This window comes from Onychostoma macrolepis, chromosome 18 (assembly GCF_012432095.1).
Source record: "Onychostoma macrolepis isolate SWU-2019 chromosome 18, ASM1243209v1, whole genome shotgun sequence".
In the NCBI taxonomy this organism is placed as follows: domain Eukaryota; kingdom Metazoa; phylum Chordata; class Actinopteri; order Cypriniformes; family Cyprinidae; genus Onychostoma; species Onychostoma macrolepis.
The window spans coordinates 8,484,565-8,505,874 of NC_081172.1; the positions used below are offsets into that span (position 1 = coordinate 8,484,565).

General features: G+C 34.8%; 1 long non-coding RNA gene across 2 annotated transcripts in view; it reads left to right on the forward strand.

The window, feature by feature from the left end:
- Positions 1-20,932, forward strand: part of LOC131524598 (uncharacterized) — a 35,410-nt gene extending 14,478 nt beyond the window's left edge. For both annotated transcript variants that reach the window (XR_009267022.1, XR_009267023.1), the window contains 3 exons: positions 18,108-18,199; positions 19,464-19,591; positions 20,792-20,932. This is a non-coding gene — a long non-coding RNA (uncharacterized LOC131524598). The remainder of the gene's footprint in view (positions 1-18,107; positions 18,200-19,463; positions 19,592-20,791) is intronic.
- The last annotated feature ends 378 nt before the right edge of the window (positions 20,933-21,310 follow it).

A 21,310-nucleotide genomic window follows, 5' to 3' on the forward strand; every position in this document is an offset into this window, starting at 1 on the left:
CGGAAAGCATAAAAAAATGTACCCTTGTGACTGGTTTTGAGGTCCAGTGTCACATATATTCTTATTCTAAATAATAAAATAATCACTAAAAGCTAAATTTAATCATTTTTAAATGTCACAAGTGCATTATAATGTATAGTATGAAAAAATCCTGGTGTTGAACTCAAATCTGATGTGTGTTAATGTGTGAAAGAGCGATATAAAATTGGTGATCCTAAAAACATATGTGGAACTAAGGTGCAATATGTGTTTATCACAGATAGAAAGAGTGTTGGAAGAAAGGAAGAAGATGGCAAGTTTAAAGGAATAGCTGAACATTTGCTCAAAATTTGCACATCATTAAGCCTTCCAAGATGTAAATGAGTTTGTTTCTTCACCGGATCAGATTTGGAGAAATTTAGCATTACATCACTTGCTTACCAATGGATCCTCTTCAGTGAATGGGTGCCGTCAGAATGAGAGTCCAAACAGCTGATAAAAACATCACATTAATCAACAACTCCAGTCCATCAATTAATGTCTTATGAAGCAAAAAGCTGTGTGTTTGTAATAAACAAATTCATTATTAAAATGTTTTTAAATTCAAACCTTTGCTTCCGGGTAAAATAGAGTCTTCTGTGAATAATATGGCTTTTTCCAGTGAAAAAGTCAAAGCCAAGCACTGTTTACAAACGGTAACTGTCCAACACCCTATAAACAAACATTGTGATGTTTTTATCAGCTGTTTAAACTCTCATTCTGATGGTACCAATTTACTGCAGAGGACTGATTGGTAAGCAAGTGATGTAATGCCAAGTTCTCAAAATATTCTCTGATGAAGAAAAATTTATCTACATCAAAAATGGCCTAAGGGTGAGGAAATTCCCAGTAAATGTTCAATTCTGGGTGAACTATTCCATTAAACCCTTTCAAAATGACTTACCAACCACCAGCTGATCATTCTGTGCAGCTGCAATAATATGATCATTTAATGGCATGTTTTATGGAAACCATACCATAAGATATATACTTGTCTATACTTGATTAGTCCTTCAAAGGCCAAGTGAGATATGTTGAATGAATGAATTCAAGGAGCATGAAATGATCCATCTTGCTTAAGAAAGATTCAAAGAATAACCCACTCAAACATAACCAAGGAACTTTCCAACAGCTGGCAGGAAATGCACTTACATACCACTTCATCACCCACAATTGGACGCTCCACTAGATTCATGCTCACTGCTGGTTGAATTAGATGCTCACTTTGACGCTGTAAACATCAGTATAGATGAAAAGTGAATGGAAAGGCCACTTACATCACAATGTGCATGCTTACAACTGTGCATGAAGCAGCTCTCATACTTACATGGCAGAGCTCTTTGGTTTCCAACCTATTTGAGTTCAACCTCAAAGTGAGACTGAGATTGGTCTTTACACCACAGTAGGCTGCCAGAATGCAATATTCTCACCAGATTGCTGGAGAAAACAACCAGAAAACCTCAGCTAACGGTAAAAAAACATTATCACAGCACAATACTATTGAGAAGCATGTTTAGGAGAAGTGGCCAAGGAAAGCTGTGCACTTATATGGAGAATTAAGCTGCTATACTGTGTACGGGAAGGAACTAGAGATGTTCCAGTCCAAAAAATACAGACATCCGTGTCCCTGTGTGCCAATCGACAGCTCCAGAATTTCCCAGAGGAGCAACTAATAGGCAAACAGAAACCATTTTAGAGACATTGACATGAGGTGAATCTAAAAACCAGTTTCATTCGCTTGCATTTTAAACAGACTACCTGCTGGGCTCACCCAGCCTCGGTTGTTTTACGCTCAAATGCAGAAATAAATGAGGAAAAAAGATGAAAGATGAAAGAACAATTTTTCTTCTCTGACTCCAACGGAGGCATTGATGCAGTGGCTGGTTAAGGGCGGACAATGTTCAGATAATGAAACCTGTGAGGCTTAAAAACACATCTTCTTGTGATAGTTGAGGCCTGCTTTGCTTAAGCAACTGTGCCAGAATTAATGCATGAACTAAAATCACTGAAAACTTCTCATTAGCCTTTCAAAATTGTGCTTTGAAGCATTTTGCAAAAGCGGAAACTGAGAAATTAGTGAGAAAAAAAAAGATATCCTGAATGTTAGATGCACAAATTCAACAGCCTTAAAGATTATAAATGGTTGTTTGTTGAATTTAATAACTGACACCCTACAGGAAGTGACAGTGACCTGAAAGGAAGGACGATCCTGATGGAAGCAGAATATGAACTTGCTCCAGCACAGAATGTTGATATTGGAAAGTAATCTTGAAGATGCACTGGGCTTGCTGACACTGGATCCAACAAATATGTTTCCATATAGACATGACATAAGCAATATCTGCCAGGCTCTGTTTGCTGAGCTCGTTGAGGCTGATCCCAGCTGGATTTTTAAGCAGATAGATAATATATTCCTTTGGAAATTGATGTGGGGAATGTGGCTATACAGAGTTCTGGCAACGCTCCCAGTAAGGGATGGTGGAGAGAGATTGATAGGAGGGAAGTGGTGAATGTATTCATATGGTGTTCCTAATGGCCCTGTGATTAAACACACTCTCAGATGTTTCTGGCAAGCACTGGGAGAAAATGGAGAGCTCCCCTTTCCTGTCGCATTCACTGGGGCTCAAATAGACACATGTGCATGCACACAAACTGAATTGTCACCACAATGTGTATCAGTGCTCCTTCAGCTTTTTTCACAGTAACAGAGTGAATTTTTTTGCAGTTTTTAGTGTTTGATGACTGTTGTTTAGATTTAGATAATATTTATCGTTTCGAATCATTACTATTATCAGGGGCCATGCACAGAACGTGTTTTTGCTTTGAAAAGCGCCAGTTGTGGGCAATGGAATGGGGAAGAATGCAAGGTCTTGAGGTATTTTTTAAAAGTTGAAATTCTACAGTATTTAAATTGAGCGCCGCATTTTTAGAACTCTGTGTAATGCAATAGATGCGAGCGCAACGGTCAAAGATGTCTGTCTGGTGCATGTTTACATGGTTGATAATCTTTTAACTTGAGCGTCGCATTTTTAGTACGTCATGTCATGCATTGAGGCCCGTTTATCTGTTTATTCTAAGTGTCGAGCTTGTTATAGTAGGATTGATTATGATTGGGTATTAATGTTTTAATCGTCCTGAAAGTGATTCTAATGATATCTTTTCTCGGTGCCTTTATTGTTATTGCTGTGGTGTGGACTCCACTATTTTTTAATACTGAGAACGATTTTAGAACTATATCTTTACCGTTATCTTTATAGTTTTTGTCCTTGGTATGAATATAGGCCTATGACACAAGCACAATGGTCTAAGATGTCAGTGTAGCACTTTTACACAGAAAAACAATGGAAACGTAGCGCAGTAGAATAATAATAATAATAATAATAATAATAAAAAAAACATGTTCTTTGTGAATGGTCTCTTTGACAGTTTTCTTTAACTAATGAATATAGAAATAGTCTTAATCAACAAAACAGTGAAAAAATGCATTTTTTGTGAACTGCACCGCCATGGAACATGTGATTTCTTGCTGAGAGTCTTGCTGAGAAAAATCCAAAATCTGGGATTCTGCTATTGTCTGTTGACAAAATAAGATCCGTTTAAGATTAGCATGGCAGCCAAAAATAAACAAAGTATTGCAATCCGTTTAATTGAATAACAGTTTTGAGGGACAGTATAGCTACAGGCCATTTAGTCTGGCATGCTATGCGTTAAGCTGGTTCAACAGCTCCTCAACCCCCACAAACTCAGAGACAACAGAGGAGCCGGCAGCCAAAGAATGTGGCCGCCTGACATGTTATCCTCTGGCAGTGTGAGCTCCAGGAGTTCTCTCTTCTCTTCATCTCATCTCATCTGTAATCCAAGCCTTCCAACCAGCCTCTCTGTATGTGTGTGAGTGTGCACAAATATAGACATAGAAATTAATCATGTTAGTATATAATTTTCTTCCTGTCTCTTTTTCTTTCTTTCTTTCTTTCTTTCTTTCTTTCTTTCTTTCTTTCTTTCTTTCTTAAACCAGTGATTGACTTTCTTTCTTTTTTTGTGAAACATAAAATAAGCCATATATTATGGATAAATTGAAATATGTGTTATATATCAAATATAAATTTCAGACTGTTTTTCACACAACACTACTGTACATTGTAAGAAAAAAAAAAAAAAATCTTAGAAAAACAGAAAAAGTGCTGGTAACTTTCTGCCCGGACTTTTTTCATTAAGTTTACAGACATTTCCTTTAAAGGAATAGTTTACCCAAAATTTTGCTGAAAATGTTCTCACCCTCAGGCCATCTAAGATATAGATGAGTTTGTTTCTTTATTGGAACAGATTTGGAGAAATATAGCATCACACTACCTACAATGTAGTGAATAGAGTCCAAACAGCTGATAAAAACATCAAAATAATCCACAATATATATATGTCTCTACTAATTCAGACTAGATGACTTTTTCACTGGAGAAAGCAATATTATAGATTATGTTCTCGTATTTTAGCCTCAAGCAATGGTTTGAAGTTAAAATGTACATAGAATTAAATATTGATAAACATCACCTCAAAATAAGATTTATTTTGTTGTACTAACAGGAAGCTTTAAAAATACTTTGTGCTTCTGGCAGGCAGCAACAAAATCTTCACACTCTTATTTCACCAGAAGTAGGTTTATAAAGGAATAAATTACATAAATTTAGACTCATATTTTGGCTGTAGGCCTTTTCAATATTTTCTTGTCTGTCTGCAAAACCATAACTGTAAATATGCCAAAGGGAACAAAGGTTCAATTCATAGGTTGAAACTTTCAGCACTCTGGACAGTGCCAGTCTTTTTCAGAACTCTGGACAGCAGCTTTTTAGAGAGAAGTGAAATATATTTTTTGACTGACCTTGCCAGGGATATTTCTCTGTGAACTGCCACAGCATTTTCTTCTCTGGTAAATCCCCCATGCAGTCTATAGCTCCACTCAATGAGTGAAGCTTTTTCCCAGAGTGCATGAGTGCATCTCCAGAGTGCTGGAGAAAATGCTGTTTGCTTACCCTTTAATCAACAAAAGGGAACAGCTGAGCTCCTACAGAGTTGCAGTATTTACTCTGGGATATTTTAATGACCCAAATTACATTGTGTTAGACCAAACAACATGGCATTGATTAAAAATACATATCATCATATTTTCTATCATTATATTCTAATTTGCTCTGTAGCAGACAGGCTGATAAATAATTATTTACAGGGTGCACAGCAGTTGGCATCTTTAAGCCTGACAAGCTTTAAATATCATAATCACAAAACATTCAGCAGATTATTCCTTTTGGCAAAAATACATCAGAGTCCACTTTGACCTTTTGTTTTAGAGAAAAGGGTAAATATGAAAAGGATGCTTTGCATGAAAGAATAGCAAGAGCTCCAAGATTTAAGATAATGCTGTATGTATTCCAAGTCTGATGTGAAAATCCTGACAACAGAAATCAGTCATATTAAGCTTAAGAATGCATTTGTTTACAGATTGATTAAGGGAGAATTTAAATCTAAAGTGATGCATGATCTAAAGGGTTTGAGAACCCCTGCTACAGATAATATCATCAACCTGTTTAACTGCTTTATAATGTGTGGAGTCAGGAGACATACAGATGTGCAAGAAGCCCTGAGAATCTAAACTTGCTCACTTGGTCTTTAGCAGGCAATCCCCATGGAGCGATTTAGGCAAATACCTGGGGCACAATAGTAATAGGACAGAACTGTTATCTCAGAAGCACTGCAGCTAATAGATTGTCCCTCTATGGATTTAAACCTGCAACCTTTGCATCAGCAGCCCAGATCTGTATCCATTAGACAACCTGAACCACAGATCTCTAACAGATTGTAATGTTTTTTGATGCACATGCACATCAAATATGTCTAATATATGTTGTTGTATATACAGTACATTTGCATTTTGAGTAACAGGATTAGGGTATGATGAGCACAGTTTTATACTCTTGTTAGCTCAGACTATATGCACCAATATATCAGATGACTTTCCAAAGACACTTTTTGATGATTATCGGTGGGTTACAATGAAGTCTGAAAAGGCTAATTTTCCTTTGAGGACTCATTAGTGCGTGGGGAATGTGGGTGGCATAAGGCAGCCTGCAGTCTCTGAATGGCTTATTAACTGTACTCTGACTCTTATGTGGAAAAGAGAGCCTATCCTCTAAATACACCATCATTCTGCTCCTCTACCCCACTAGCTCAGCAATGGAGCCTTCATTTGCTTTGTTGCCTACTAGAAAGCATTTCTGAAAACACCAGGGGTGCAAAAAGAGGATGTGCAACATATGCGACTCCACATGAGGCAGGGTGCCATAGTCATAGATGTTTTTTTTTTTTTTTAATAACCTAAAAATAACTCAAAGTACAATTTTACATTTGCACAGTTTGGTGGACACTTTTTTCACAAAGCGACTTGCAGTGCATTCAAGGTTACGTTTTTTTGGTATGTGTGTTCACTATGACTTAAACTCATGACCTTGGCATTGCAAACACCATGCCGGATTGGTAAAGTAAGAAATTTTAATCAATAATAAGAGAAGATTCAGTATTTTTTTTCTCCCTAAAGATGCCTGTAGCTTTTTCTGCATAAAAAGTGGATACTTTGAATTATGTACAACAGCAAAGAAATTTAGTGAAAACTGTATGTTGATGACAGCATTTTTTCTCAGAACAGCTCAACAGTCTACTAACTACTTGACAAAATGTAACAATGGCTGGCAAGTCAATGTGAACTGTTAATTTACAGTGTGCATCTGACTATGCAAAGCTGGAAGGGCATCAATTTAGCATGACATCACTTGCTCACGAGCGGATCCTCTGCAGTGAATGGGTGCCGTCAGAATGAGAGTCCAAACAGCTGATAAAAACATCAGCGTAATCCACAAGTAATCCACACGTCTCCATGTGACTGGAGTCATGTGGATTACTTGTGCATTATTGTGATGTTTTTATCAGCTGTTTGGACTCTCATTCTGATGGCATCCACTCACTTATCTACATCTTGGATGGCCTGAGAGTGGGTAAATTTTAAGCAAATTTTCATTTTTGGGTGAACTATTCTTTTAACTAAGAATTTTAAATTATGTAGAGTGAGAAAAATGCACTGAAGGTTAGTATTTTTAGATTTTGCTTCAGTAATAATAAAATATGTACTTTTATTAAATAAATTTAATGTTTCAGCAGGTATTATAAAGTGTTTTTGTAGTGTAACATTTTCCCTTTTTGCCATATGGTATAATCTAATATTCAATATTGCAGAGAACGCTTAAAATTACATTAAAAGTCCCACACTTTAATATAATCTTCGATATTTGACATAATTTCCAGTTTTTAAAGGCCTTAAACAGCTGTTGATTGCCTGTGGCTGGTGGGCGCCAACATTGATGATACATACTCCTCAATAAATGGGTAGTTGCGCTCTTGGGAAAAACAGTGGGTGTTTTGTGTCTGTGTTTGACTTTTGTATCTGGCTATGGAGTCTATCCCACTCCAACTAATTCAAAGCTTTTGTGTGTGTTTCTGTATGCATTTATGTCACACTTTCTGCAGGCATTTCCTGTTATCTATTTAATGACAGCATGCAATGTAATTGCCCTCACTGGAGCAGAACTCAAAGAGGTTCATGGGGGTTCTCATCTCACTTGCTGAAGGGAACCATTGTGTTTATTTGTTCTGCGCATCATTATCCTGGGGCTTAATTGATCGTCTTATTGAACATGGCTTTGGGTTCCTTTATTTATCCAGTGCACCAAACTCTTAAAGATAAGGGCAGCTTATCATTCTTACTCATGGAGGTTCACACTGAATCATTAGAAATGTTGTAACACGGTGCAACCAGGTTAATTGCACTATTAAAAGAACATATAATGTTCGAAGTGCAAGTTATCAAGTGATTTTTTTTCAGTTGTACACCTTAGGCTGTAAGTGGAAAGTTAAAAAAAATAACAAATGCTATTAATGTATTGGGGATGTATCATGAAACTTTTCCATTAATCTCTTGGCATAAAAAAATGAGTTCAGTACTGTTAAAAACAAGTAATGAATTACAAATAAAATATTCTCAATCATAATAATAATAAAACACTTCCCATATTATTAAACTCTATAGTATTTTGATGCAACTTCATCTGGCACTCCTGAACATATATACTGTATATACAGTACAATATACGGTTACAGTTACAGTTACATGTACAGTTATACAATTGCCTACAAGGACGGGTTGTATGTCATCCTTGCATCTTCTGAAACCATAAGCAAAACAGTGTTGTTAAAATAATAATAAAAAATGTTTAAACATTTTTGTTAATTGAAATAATACAAAATATAAATACTAGATGAAAAACTTAAGCTAAATGAAAATTAAAAATAACTAATTAACTAAATAACTATTCAACTAACTGAAAATATATTTTAGTTATAGGCTATACTAATCACTAGTACTAATCACAAAAACTAAAACTGAAATAAATTAAAAAAATAAAGTGAAAGGAAATAGAAAAACTAATAAAATAAATAAAACTAATGAAAATGACAAAACACATTTACAATTACTAAAACCTAAACTAGAATTGACCTGAAAATGTTAAATAAAAACTGATTCAAAATTTCAATAATAATAATGATATTTTCTTTGCCGTGAATCATGGCTTAATATATATATATATATATATATATATATATATATATATATATATATATATATATATAAACACACACTAATACATTTATTTCAATAAAAATTTTGAATTAATGATTGATTTATATAATAATTTATATAAATGATAATTTTAGTGATTTATTTTCTCATTTAAAATACAACTTTGGAGCTGTCGGGTCACCATTTGATGTAAAATCTGGGTATTGGAAGCAAAATCAGGATTAGTGGCCACCTAGTGGTGCTATTCCTCTGCATGTACTTAAATGACCTTTGACCTTTGTGGCAGCCGTATTTGATTTGGCTCAACATTCTCAATAATTATCACACTATTATTAATTAAACAGCAACATCCTTCGCCATCCTTCATAAAACACTTTGTCTGTAAGTATTATTGAATTTGTAAGATGCATGTCTTCATTTATATGCTGATATTTGTGTGTGAACTATTTGTGTCTGTGTTCTGCTGTATATTATATTTTTGGTACATTAATTGTTGAGATACTTAAGCATAATGTTTCATCCATGTCTTGTTAAGACATTGTTAAGAAGTGTGTTTATTCTATTTGGTCAATTTCAATGTGTTTTTTGAAGTGGTGGTGTCAGAAAATAAATGTGTTTTGTAAAAGTAACAGGAGTCAGAACTGAAAATGTCCTTCTGTTGTGACAAATGTGAATGACTTGTTTTGAAATTGTTGGGTTTCTAATGTCAGAAACCCAATAGCATTGACATATGACCATGTGACATTTAGAATTCAGCAATGGCTATTTGGTGTTCAGAAACTTAACACTTGAATCACTTTGAAGTTTTGAGGACTGAATTGGAAAGATACTTATATTGTTATCACACTTTCATGACAACTTGTAATAATTTGCTTGAGATGTGAAATTGTATGATATTGAACATCTTGGATTAGTTGAAACATGGTCATTTAGGCTTGATGTTTGCTTTAGGTTTGGGCTGTGTGATTCAGTTCTAAAATTTCTTACAGTTTTGCAATTTCATGCATTTGTTTCCCCCTCCTAAGTTGTTATATTATAATATGATAAGGTTTACTTTGTTGTGCAGGTTTCTGGATGTGAATATAATGATGTAATTGTCTCTTTTTGTTGCATGAAACTTGACTACCACTGTAAGTAGATCTCTGTGAAAATGGTGAACAATTTATGATATGATACTTTTAAGTATATTAAGCTTTTTGTCATTTCTAAGAGAGCTTACTGGACACATTGAGGTTTGGAGCTTGACGCGGAACTGAGTAGAGTTGGGTTACAGTACAAAAAACCAGCAAGGAAATGTTGCTCTTCATGTTATTTTAGTGCAATATTTTCACTGAAAGCCTCCCTTTGAAACACAGGCACAAGGACAGCGTTGAATGTTGCCAGTGAAACACGCTGAAGTACAGTAATCATCACTACAGCAAATGTATACCTGCTTTCCAAATTTTGCTGTTTGCAGGTTTAAAATGTTGTTGCATCTAAAAGGAAAGAAATTCAGAATGAGTGTCTTTCATGACCCTTACCAGTTTTTTGACTGTGGAAAACATAATGAGTGTCTAGGTTAGATTAGTGATTTGTTGATTTGGTATTTGGACAAGATCTACTTCAATAAGATTTGGCTTTTCTGACAAACAGATGCCTGAGATTTTCATCCTACATATTCTTTATTGATTTCAGTCTTTGGCTTCTTTATTATATTTTTCAGTAACACTCATGAATAGAGCTGTTGGTATTCTGCAGATTTGCCAAGGAGTGAATGGTGATAAGTCATGAGTGGGTTTGTTCTGATTAGAGCAGCACACACATTCACACACATGATTAGATCATCTTTATTGCGGCCTGCTCGACGCACTCACCCACAGTGCTCAGATAGCACTGCCAGTGTCCTCTATGAGTCTGCCTGCCCACATGCTGTCTAGCCCCCTAAATACACTTTCTGTCTGGCTCAGTTCTCATCACATGAACACTTTTGCATTTTGGTCTGTTTTACACTCTTCAAAATAAAGGTTATTTATTGGCATTGATGGTTCCATGAAAAATCTTTAACATTAATGTAGCCATTCTTCTATGACAATGCCAAATACAAAAAAAAAAAAAAAAAAACTTTTTGGAATCTTTATTTTTAAGAGAATGGGTTTTTGTTTGTTTGTTTTTGTAAAAATGATTTTGATACCTGTAGTTGTGTAGTGTTGATTTTTGTACATTTGTACAGTAAGTCATACATGATTTTGGATGTGTTTTGTTTATATACACATATAACACAACACTTCCTAAAGCCTGAGAAATGTGGTGTATAAAAGTAAAAATAACCATCTGATATGTCATATGCATCTTTACTACTTAAATACACATTGGTCCAGTAAATAATGACATTTGATACTGTGTTAGTGTTAGTATTAGACATTACATGTTTTTATTAGCATTTTTTTTTTTTTCCCACTGTGGTGATATCCTGTTCTTCTGTCGTGATCTAATTCAAATAATAGCACTGCTAAATCATATTTGGAAACTCCCCTTGGTTTTGAACTAAATCAGCATATATTGTTATAGTTGTGTAAATGTATTAAAGTAATGTGCAGTTATCATTGAAGACCAGCAATACTGATTTTCTTTTATTTTCTTTTTGATCACATTATAATGGAAATATATATCTGTCGTAGTCAGAGTGTTGCCATGTTACTGGATTAAAACTTGGCCCAGTCCCCAGTCCCTCCCCCAAGATTATTAGCTCAGCACACCTTTTATAGCCTATGGGTTCGAGCCTCAGTCGAGGACAGCAAGCCAAGTTTGTTTACCATTAACTATTAGAACTGGATGGCCAGGTGAACTCATGAAATGTGAAATTCTGGGTTTCCCTTAATCCGCGGGGCCTAACAGAAACCAAATTAAGCCTAAATACCCAAAAATCTTTTGGAAGTGTGTGTTTCAATCCCACTCACATCACTTTTGTGAAATAGCCCTTTTCCAAGCTGCTTAAAGAAGTAGGATGTGATCATTTTAACACATTTTCACCAATTCTTAACATTGATAAAATGAAAGGTGACATGTCTGGTTCATGTAGTAAGAAAATTGTTGCATATTCATTAACACACTAATTGGAAATGTATTTTCCAGTTGTGTGCATAAAATAGACACTCAATGCACATACTCCAGAAATGAGAGGCTTATTTATTTAAAAAAAAAAAAAGTTTCTCTAATACCAATCAGATGCAAATGTAGTGTAATATTTGGCAGTGCCATCAAATCCCCAAACCGTTATGATTTATAACCCAATCTCAGCTGTAGGTGGTGAATGAGATTGACATTTGGGTTAATTTATTCTTTTCTATGCTGTTGCCTATTCTTCTCACAGACCCTTGTCTTTGTTAACCGTCTGCAAGATCAGTCAATAGTAATTGATCGCTGTTGCAGGATTACTCTGCTTCTACTTCACGATACATTCAGAGAAGTCATTTATATCATTCCTGTTGCCCATTCATCATAATTTACCTGTTAACAAGCAATCTCAAACACTCATAGACAGAGCAGATACATTCAGCATATGTGATCACTCAATTCTATTAGAAAACAAACAAGGAAGATAAGCTACAATGGATTCATCTTCCTCATTAATGTCAGCTACTAAAAATAACCTTGGCGGAAGGAAGGCTGATGACTTCAATCTATTAAAAGACAAGGAGCTCTAGAAAATTGTATCAATTTCATTCCTAAGCTCTTTGAAGCTGTGTGTTTTTTTTCTTTCTTAAATATATTTACCATATCAGAATTATTATAGTTTTGAAAAAAAAAAAAAAAAAATGCAAATTTTAATTTAATTTTTTTGTGAATTTGCCTTTTTAATGTAGTTATTTTTTTGTTAGTTTTCACACTTTAAATTTTCTGTTATTATTTTTAGTCATTTTCTAGTTGAGATTAAAAAAAAATAAAAAAATTACATTTCAATAACCCTGTACCTGTATCACACCTGCATAACTTTTTTTTTTCTTAAAGAAAATGTAAATGCGTTTTCTAAGTGGTTGCTTATTACTGTTTAAATCTGGTAATTTCATTATTATATTTTAATCCTTCTGATATGACTTGCATCTCTGAAGTCTAAAGGATTTTTTCCCTCATTTGCTAGGTGAAAACTATGAGTGAAGGTTGCTTAGGAATATAATAGCACACCTCTCCTCAACAAGCTACATAATTTGCGGTGTCTGTTATTTATAGTGCATATGTTTCAGGGTGGGTTATGCACTAAACTTTAATACTTGGGTAAATAGTCAAAAGTACTACAGAAGATATATATCTAAAGGTGCAGTGCTGCTATTGCAGTTTGAGGTCACACTTGAATGATGTCTCGTGTACAATGCGTTGCAGGGCAAGTGTAACCTCTGTACCAGACGATAAATTGCTCTTATCTCATCTTCCATAGCACAAAGGATTGGTGTTTTATTAATTGAGAATCATTAGATTGCTGTTAATGGAAAGTGCTTTTCTATCTCAACTCCTAATGAATTGACTCCATGATGCTGTGGTTGTGGAGCTTCTGTTAATGCGGTGTAATTCTAAACCTTAATGGACCATTATGCCACTATCGGGATCATTTGCTGTTTTTTTTAAATTTTTTATGCCTTTGTCTTTTCTTACTCTTCAGAAAAGGAAAGCAGCTCCTTTGTCCATAACCTCTCTTACTGTCCGAAAAGGACAAAAGGTCCAAAAGCTGCAACTGTAGGATCTGGTTTATGTTTAGAATAATGCAGATCCCCATATAGACAAAGATCAATAAGGATGCAAATGGAAAAAGCTTTTTTCACCAAAAGATTTATGGCTTTGATAAGCGTACTCTCTAGAAAAAGTCTGTAAAATTGCTAGACAAATATTGTCTTAAAAAGTGTGCTCTTCAGATTTGCTTGTGACACATTTTGGAGTTTTGGTGACGTTTTTTTTGTTTTTATTTATCTCAGTGGGGAAATAGTCTTTAAAAAAGCTCTTCTCTGAGGAACTTGCAACAAAAGTGCTAATTGGTATCCAATTCCTGCAAAAACTGTCAGCAGGAGTTCCAATAATTCCATCATAAGTGATTGTGTTTTTTAGAAGAACATTTAGATTACTGAGAACAATAATATATTTGAGGCAGTTTTTTTTTTTTATGCTACCCATTTTAATTATGCTACAGTATTGAACAATACATTTGCACACACATACACTGTTAAAAGTTGCATATCAGTATCTTAAATAGTTCACCCCAAAATTTTAATTTTTAAATTTTACTTATCATTTATCCAAGATGTAGATGAGTTTGTTACATCAGATTTGGAGAAATTCAGCATTAAATGACATGCTCACCAGTGGATACTCTTTAGTGAATGGGAATAAAAAAAATCACAATAATCCATAAGTAATCCACATGACTCCAGTCCATCAATTAACATCAATAAATCCATCATTAAGACATTTGCATCTTCAAACTATTGCTTCTAAAATGTGAGGCCTCTATCCATAAAATTGCTTCTTGCAGTAAGAGGGTCATCTCGTCTGAATCAGGAGAAAAATATGCAAAGCAGTTGTTACAAACAAAAACAGTTATGTATGGTAGACTCACTGCTATTCTCTTTATAAGACATTAATTGGTCAAGACATTAACTGATGGACTGGAGTCATGTGGATTACTTGTGGACCATTGTGATGTTTTTATCAGCTGTTTAGGCTCTAATTGTGACGGCACCCATTCACTGCAGAGGATTCATTGGTGAACAAGTGATAATGCTGGATCATGACATGATCATCATCAGGTTTTAGTTTATGCAGCTTGAGTCTTATGAACCAAATAATAAGATATTCTGAAATTCATGTTATTTTTTCAGTTCAACCTTTCCCTCTAATTTGTAGAATTTGGAGGAATATTAAATAAGAAATATTAACTTTCACTAGCAGTCTCAGACTTTTGGTCCCCACTGTACTTTTGTATTTATTTTTTGCCTGCTTGTTTCATCTTGTTTGCTCAGTCTCAGAAGTTTATTTGGCTGATGGAACAGTGAACTGAGAAGAGACGGCAACAGAAGCCTTTCTCTGATCTCTCCAGGTGATTATCTGGAGATTAGATTATGATGAAATGTTGCACCTTCTAATTTAAATATTCATTTAATCTGTCATTTCCTGCAGAGTGTGCTATCAGAAGAATGCAGCACAATTTGAATCGCCCGAAATTCTTTCCCTCTGCTTTCTGATTGCCCATACTGAGCGCTTGACTCTAAAGGGAGATTAGTTTACGGAGATAGGAAAACATGAATTTAATTGCTTTTCAAAGAGTATGCAAAGTATGTTTATTATAAAGCTGAAAGCTAACTCCTCCTTAGTACACATCTCCCCTCCACTAGTATTCCAAAGTCTGCTTGTGTTCCTAAAATAAACGCAGTAACTAAAACTCTATTTCCGTATGCTTCAGGCTTAAAGGCCCCGAAGACACACGATGCACCTCTCAGTTCCTCGCAATTTATCAAAACAGCAAACACTCCTTTATCTCACTCCCACAACACACAAGCCAAATCTAACAGTAGACACCAGCAATGCACCATGCGAGAAAGCAAATAAACTAATCACAGTTATGTTAGTCAGGATCTTGGCGTAAAATGGTAGATCTCACCACCAAGTGTGACGAGAACTTGCACGAAGAGGGGATTTTTAACTGTCACAGGCATTTGACCGCAGTGCGTTGCTCTCTTCAAACATGCTGTGAAAGGTTCTGGAGCTGGATGTGTTGACTACTGCCGACTACTGCTGACTGACTCAGCTCCCTCCTACATATGACAGCAGGTACGGCAGTGCTCTCTGTCTATTTGTGTCACCATCTTTTGACTTCCTGTTTTAATTCACTCGCTTGTGCCTGGCAAACTTGTCTCTCGCTGTTTTTGTGTGCATTTGTGCACTTCTGTCTCTCTTGTGGTGTGTATTTGTGGCTTGTAGTTTTCTCTTGCAATCCCACTCTTGAAACTCTTTACAGAAGCAACTTTGGGTTTTGGTTGTACAATGCTTGTTCTAAAAGTTGGATACCTTGAGTCTAATAACCTTTTACTTTCCTTCCTCATATGCACCTCCTTTCTCCTTCCGGACACCCTGTGAACCTGAGGGCATGATGGGATATTTTAAAATTGAGATCTCACATTGAGATGTTAAATCATAGCCTGGGAGATGAGCTCATCTGAGATCAGGTTTTTTCTTCTTCTTTTAAGGTTCCCGTGTTTCTCTCTGCTTAAAAAAAAACAAACAAAAATTGGCCCATTCTGTAAAACCAGCAAAGCAGACCAGGCTGGGAGACCAGCTAAGACTGGGAAACTGGTCTTACATTAGTTTAAGGCGTTGTTTTCAGAAGAACAACAGTTCCTTTCAAACTGCAGTTAGAAATACATATGTTCATGAGAGAGACACCTTTTTATACAGTGAAATAACCTTGTGGTCACTGTTTCTGTAGGAATGACCTTCATAGCTATACAGGAATTATCTGCTCTATGCATAGTATAGTTGCTATCATGATTAGTATTTGGACTCATAGAAGTCACATATGAACATGCATGAATGTCATTGCATTAGATGACAAAACAGCATTTGTTTTCAAGCAGGACATTTCACAAAAAGTTTGTTGGAAAGATTTTAAAATATTTTTGACAGAAGTCATCTCTAATGCTTACCAAGGCTGTTTACTTGATCAAAGTAAACACAGTAATACTGTGAATTATTATTATTATTATTATTATTTAAAATACCTGTTTTCTATTTTAATATTATAAGATGTAATTTATTCCAGCCATGATAAAGCTGAATATTTAGCAGCCATTACTCCAGTCTTCAGTGTCGCATGATTGTAACACACTGGTTTGCTGCATAAGAAACATTCATATTATCTGGTATTTTTTTCTTGCTTTTATAAATTTTTACATAATACAGCCATTTCTTACATTTTGTGGTTACCCGCTGATGAAAACAAAAGAGTTGAAAACAGTTGTGCTGTTAAATAATTTTTTTGTGGAAATGTGAAACATTTCAAAATAACATGGTCTAAGCACTAATTTCTTAAAAAATAAAAATAAAAATAATATATATATATATATATATATATATATATATATATACAGTATATATAAATAAAAAAATACATTTTGCTGACCCCAAAGTAGTTGAACAGCAGTATAAAGTATACAACATAACAAAATATATACTGTGCATTTAAATCAATATAGCGTTGACATTTTCTGGTTGTCGAATGTTAATGCAACTAACAAAGAGACATTGAAGATATTTAAGTGGGAAATGCCTTCAACAGATTGCCCATTCGCACTGTAAAGACCACAATGTACAGTACACATTTTTCCAATTGTTCTTCCCCCCTCTTCTCTTTTGTGCTGTATCTAGAGCCGTTGCTCTCGTAAAGGCCAGAACCTATGGCCTTGAAACATTTGTATTCACTAAAGAGATGCTGAACAATTTTGAATAGAGGTCTAGTAGAAAGCTCATCACAGCACTGTCCTTGGCTTGTTGATATGTTTGAGAGATGTACTGCACTTCCAACAGGAATACATTATTGGATGATGAACTCTGGGGCTGTCAGAGAGAGACAAGCAAATAACTGTAAGATAACCCTCATGCACAGCCATGCAGATAAATAGTTTGTTGTCTGTTATCTTAATAATGTCTACCCCCGAATTGATTTAGAAACGAAAGGAGACATCCCGTCAACATGCTGAAGACGCTCGCGGATAACTCAGCTCATGCTGAGCGAATGTGACTTTACTAGACAGCAGACAGGCAGTCGTGTTCTTTCAAAGGCTTCTTCTTCTGTAACTCGTGTTATGTTCTAACCTGTTCCTTTTTGAGTAGCATGTCACCCTCATTTCCTTTCATAAGTGTTAAACTGCATGATTTCTCCAGCCCAGCTGTTGCATATGCTGAACTGCTGTGGTTTAATTGTAATGAGGTGGAGGGAGGGAGAGAGAAAAGTGAGGGTTATAATCATTATATAGACCCACTTCTCCATGTAGTGTAATTTTAGCTGTGCTCAGAGGGAACATTGATTGCATTATTCCTAGGATGTTATATATCGCAGTTACAAATCCCTTTCATATGTCCGTAATCTTAATTGCAGTATATGGAATTGACCAAAAGCCATAGGATCAAACTTACAGAAAAAAAGTTACGACAGTGCCCCAATTTTATTTTATTAAGTATAAATTATTAAGAATGATTAGCGATTATTGTTTAGAGATGTTATACATGTGCTGTTCTTTCTGGTTTTATTGACATACACATCCAGTGCCATAGCTGTATGCCTAGCTACATTTACATAAAGAACATGTACTGTATGAATGACAGCATTTCTTGTGATATATTGAGTCTGAAGTCTTAGAATGTCAGTTGATAATGGTTTCTTTCATTTCAGAATCAGTGGGAGAACTAAAAACAGCATGTGAATTCAAAGTCATGTGGATGAAGGACAAGATGTCACTGAGCAAAAAGCATTTGTACATGATGGTATAAAATTCTACTTCAAATATTTTCTGTTTATTTTTTCACTTTTTGTAAGGGTATAATCATACTTAACTGACAACATAGAAAATATAACATATAAAAATATCTTTTAGTTATTGTGATTTTTTAGTTAGAAAATTGTTTACTCGTGTTGTCTCTGTCTTCAGTGGAAAATAACTTAACACTGTATCCAGTGTCGGGGAAAGTTACTTTTAAAAGTAATGCATTACAGTATTGCGTTACTTCCTAAAAAAGTAACTAATTACTTAGTTACTTAATGACTTTTTATGGAAAGTAATGCATTACGTTACTTTTAAGTTACTTTTTAAATCTGGACAGGGTTTGCTTGTTTGTTTTTAATATAAAAAGTTATTCAAATGTAAAAGACCTTTTTCGCAGCTAAAGTAAAATGAATACGCCTCAGGCTGAAGGAAATGCAAATTCATGTCTGTACAGTAGAGGGCGCAGCTCAAACAAATTGCATGAAGAATATGATGCAGGAGAAGAAAGTTCCACACTATTCAGCAAGAACCAAAATGAAATGCAAATGTCATTTTTGCTTAGTATGGTTGAATTGGGTCAGTAGCAAAGACACTGGGTAATAAAATGGGATTAAATACATAAATTATATTTCTCTTATTTAACATTTAATTATTGCTGGTTTGTATAATATTCTGAGTTTGCATTTGACTGTTTTTATTCATTTTGAGGAATACTGAATCTGTTTTTGTGCAGGTGAGATTAATAAATACATTTTCATATTTAGTCTAGAACTACACATTTACTACATTTACATTACATTTACTATACACTACATTTAGTTCACACAGCAGCGAACACAATGCCTCTGCACTTAGTCCCAATTTCTCTCAAAATGGCAACACAAGAGCGGTCAGTCAAGACATTAGAAAAAAAATAACTGGCGTTACTTATTTGAAAAAGTAACTCAGATATTTCCTTCTAAATTAAAAATGATTGCGTTACTTTACTAGTTACTTAAAGTAATCTGATTATGTAACTTGCGTTACTTGTAATGCATTACCCCCAACACTGGCTGTATCCCACATCTTTTGAATTCATAAGATAGCTTAGAATGATTCATTTATGAATCAGATGCCACTATGTTTCTAATGACCTCTCATGAATGTGAATGTTGCAACTTTTGGTCTGTTCCTCACAGAAATCTATTGTATGGCTTCTGAAGACTTGGAATATAGTGCACAAGTCCACATGAACCATTTTTATGGTACTTTTTTTGTGATTTCAGAGCTTGACAGCCTCAATCCTCATTCACTTTCATTACATGGAAAAGAGTAGGTAGGAAAATCACCTATAAACTCAACATTTCGTGTTCCATGGAAGATAGAAAGTCAAACGGTCTGGAAAGACGTGGGGGTGAGTAAAAGATGACAGAATTTTCATTTTTAGGTGAACTACCACTTTAATCTTCGGGGCCTTTTGAGAAATTCTCTTTTTCACTGCAACCTTTTCCAACCCTCTCATGTGTGGTGAGTCAGTGAGATATACGTGCAATATCCTGTGAGCTGTCTGGTTTCACCACCCATCACCTACAGACCTTAAAAGCTTCACCCAGCTTTCCTGAATGCATTTAGGTACAGCCAACCATGAACAAGATGTCAAACTGTGTGAATTCAATATGAAATCCCACCTACCGTGCATTAGTTCTATATGAATAGTTTACATGAAGCTGGTGGCACTGTATAATAATGCAGTTTAACTTCCGTACTTAAAGTACCAGGCATGTAGGAACGGCCATGCAATTGTCCAACCTAGTAATTTAAAAGAGTGAATTGTAGCTGCCTAAGAATGAATAGTAGCTATTCATGTGTTGCTTAATAGCCAATGAGCAATTTAACAGTGTGCCACTTTTAGATGCACCTGTGGGATTCATGTACACTTATGAGTGCATTTAGCATTTGCATGAAATATAAAATATTCACATTGCTGGTGTTCTGTTCCATGTTCTTGTATGTATTTGGCCTCAGGCGGTCTCTTACAGTGCACTTTGATATAAAGAGATGTGAACATTTTTGTTGGCTAGTAGTGTACGTTAAACCAAATTGAAAATCTGACTCAAAATCCCATATAAACCTGAAAATATTTAGAAAAATTGTATGCCTAGAAAGATGTTTGTAAAATGAAGAAATATTTAAGATTCTGTACTATTTTTAGGTTAGACTTCAAATACAAATTTTGTTGACATTGATCATGCAAACATCTTGGTGTCAATGGTTAGATGATGTTTCATTGAAACTCAAGATGTTCTTTGGATAATGTCAAATCATGCTGGAGAACATGATCTTCAGTTTTTACACAAATTTGTGGAGTGTTGCTGTCATTAAAACTATTAAAACTAAAATATATCAATGATCTATCTATCTATCTATCTATCTATCTATCTATCTATCTATCTATCTATCTATCTATCTATCTATCTATCTATCTATCTATCTATCTATCTATCTATCTATCTATCTATCTATCTATCTATCTATCTATCTATCTATCTATCTATTCATTCATTCATTTTTGGCATTCATTGTAATAATCCAGTGATTAAATTTTTGTTTGCAGAAGGAGTCTGACAACAGCCAGTGCTCCACACAGAGATCTGATCATCATCCAGTCTGTCTGGAATGACATGAAGAAACAGAACAAACTGAGACAGATTAAATAAAAAAAAATACAATTTTATGAATATAATTTCAACTTCATGGAAACCCATGCCGTAATTCATGAAAGAAAAATGAATTAAATGAGCATTTCAAGCTATATCATGTAAAAATACAGTGTAGTTTTTGGCTTCATTGCTATATATGTGTTTTTTGTACTTTTCAATATATGCATGGTCCGTGTGTATATTGCAGTGTGTGTGTTCCCATATATTTTTGCTTTATAAGGGAAAACGCACAAACCAAATGCAGAGACATTCTGAAATTTGGTTTCCACTCAAATCTAATTATGCTGATGTATTAGAACAAAATTTAAATTAGAAACTGAAGCATTTTCACTAGTGGTCTCAGATTTTTGGTCCCTACTTTATGATAGTTGTTCAAATAGTCTGCAGGAAGCTCCTAACCATGTGCCCATTAA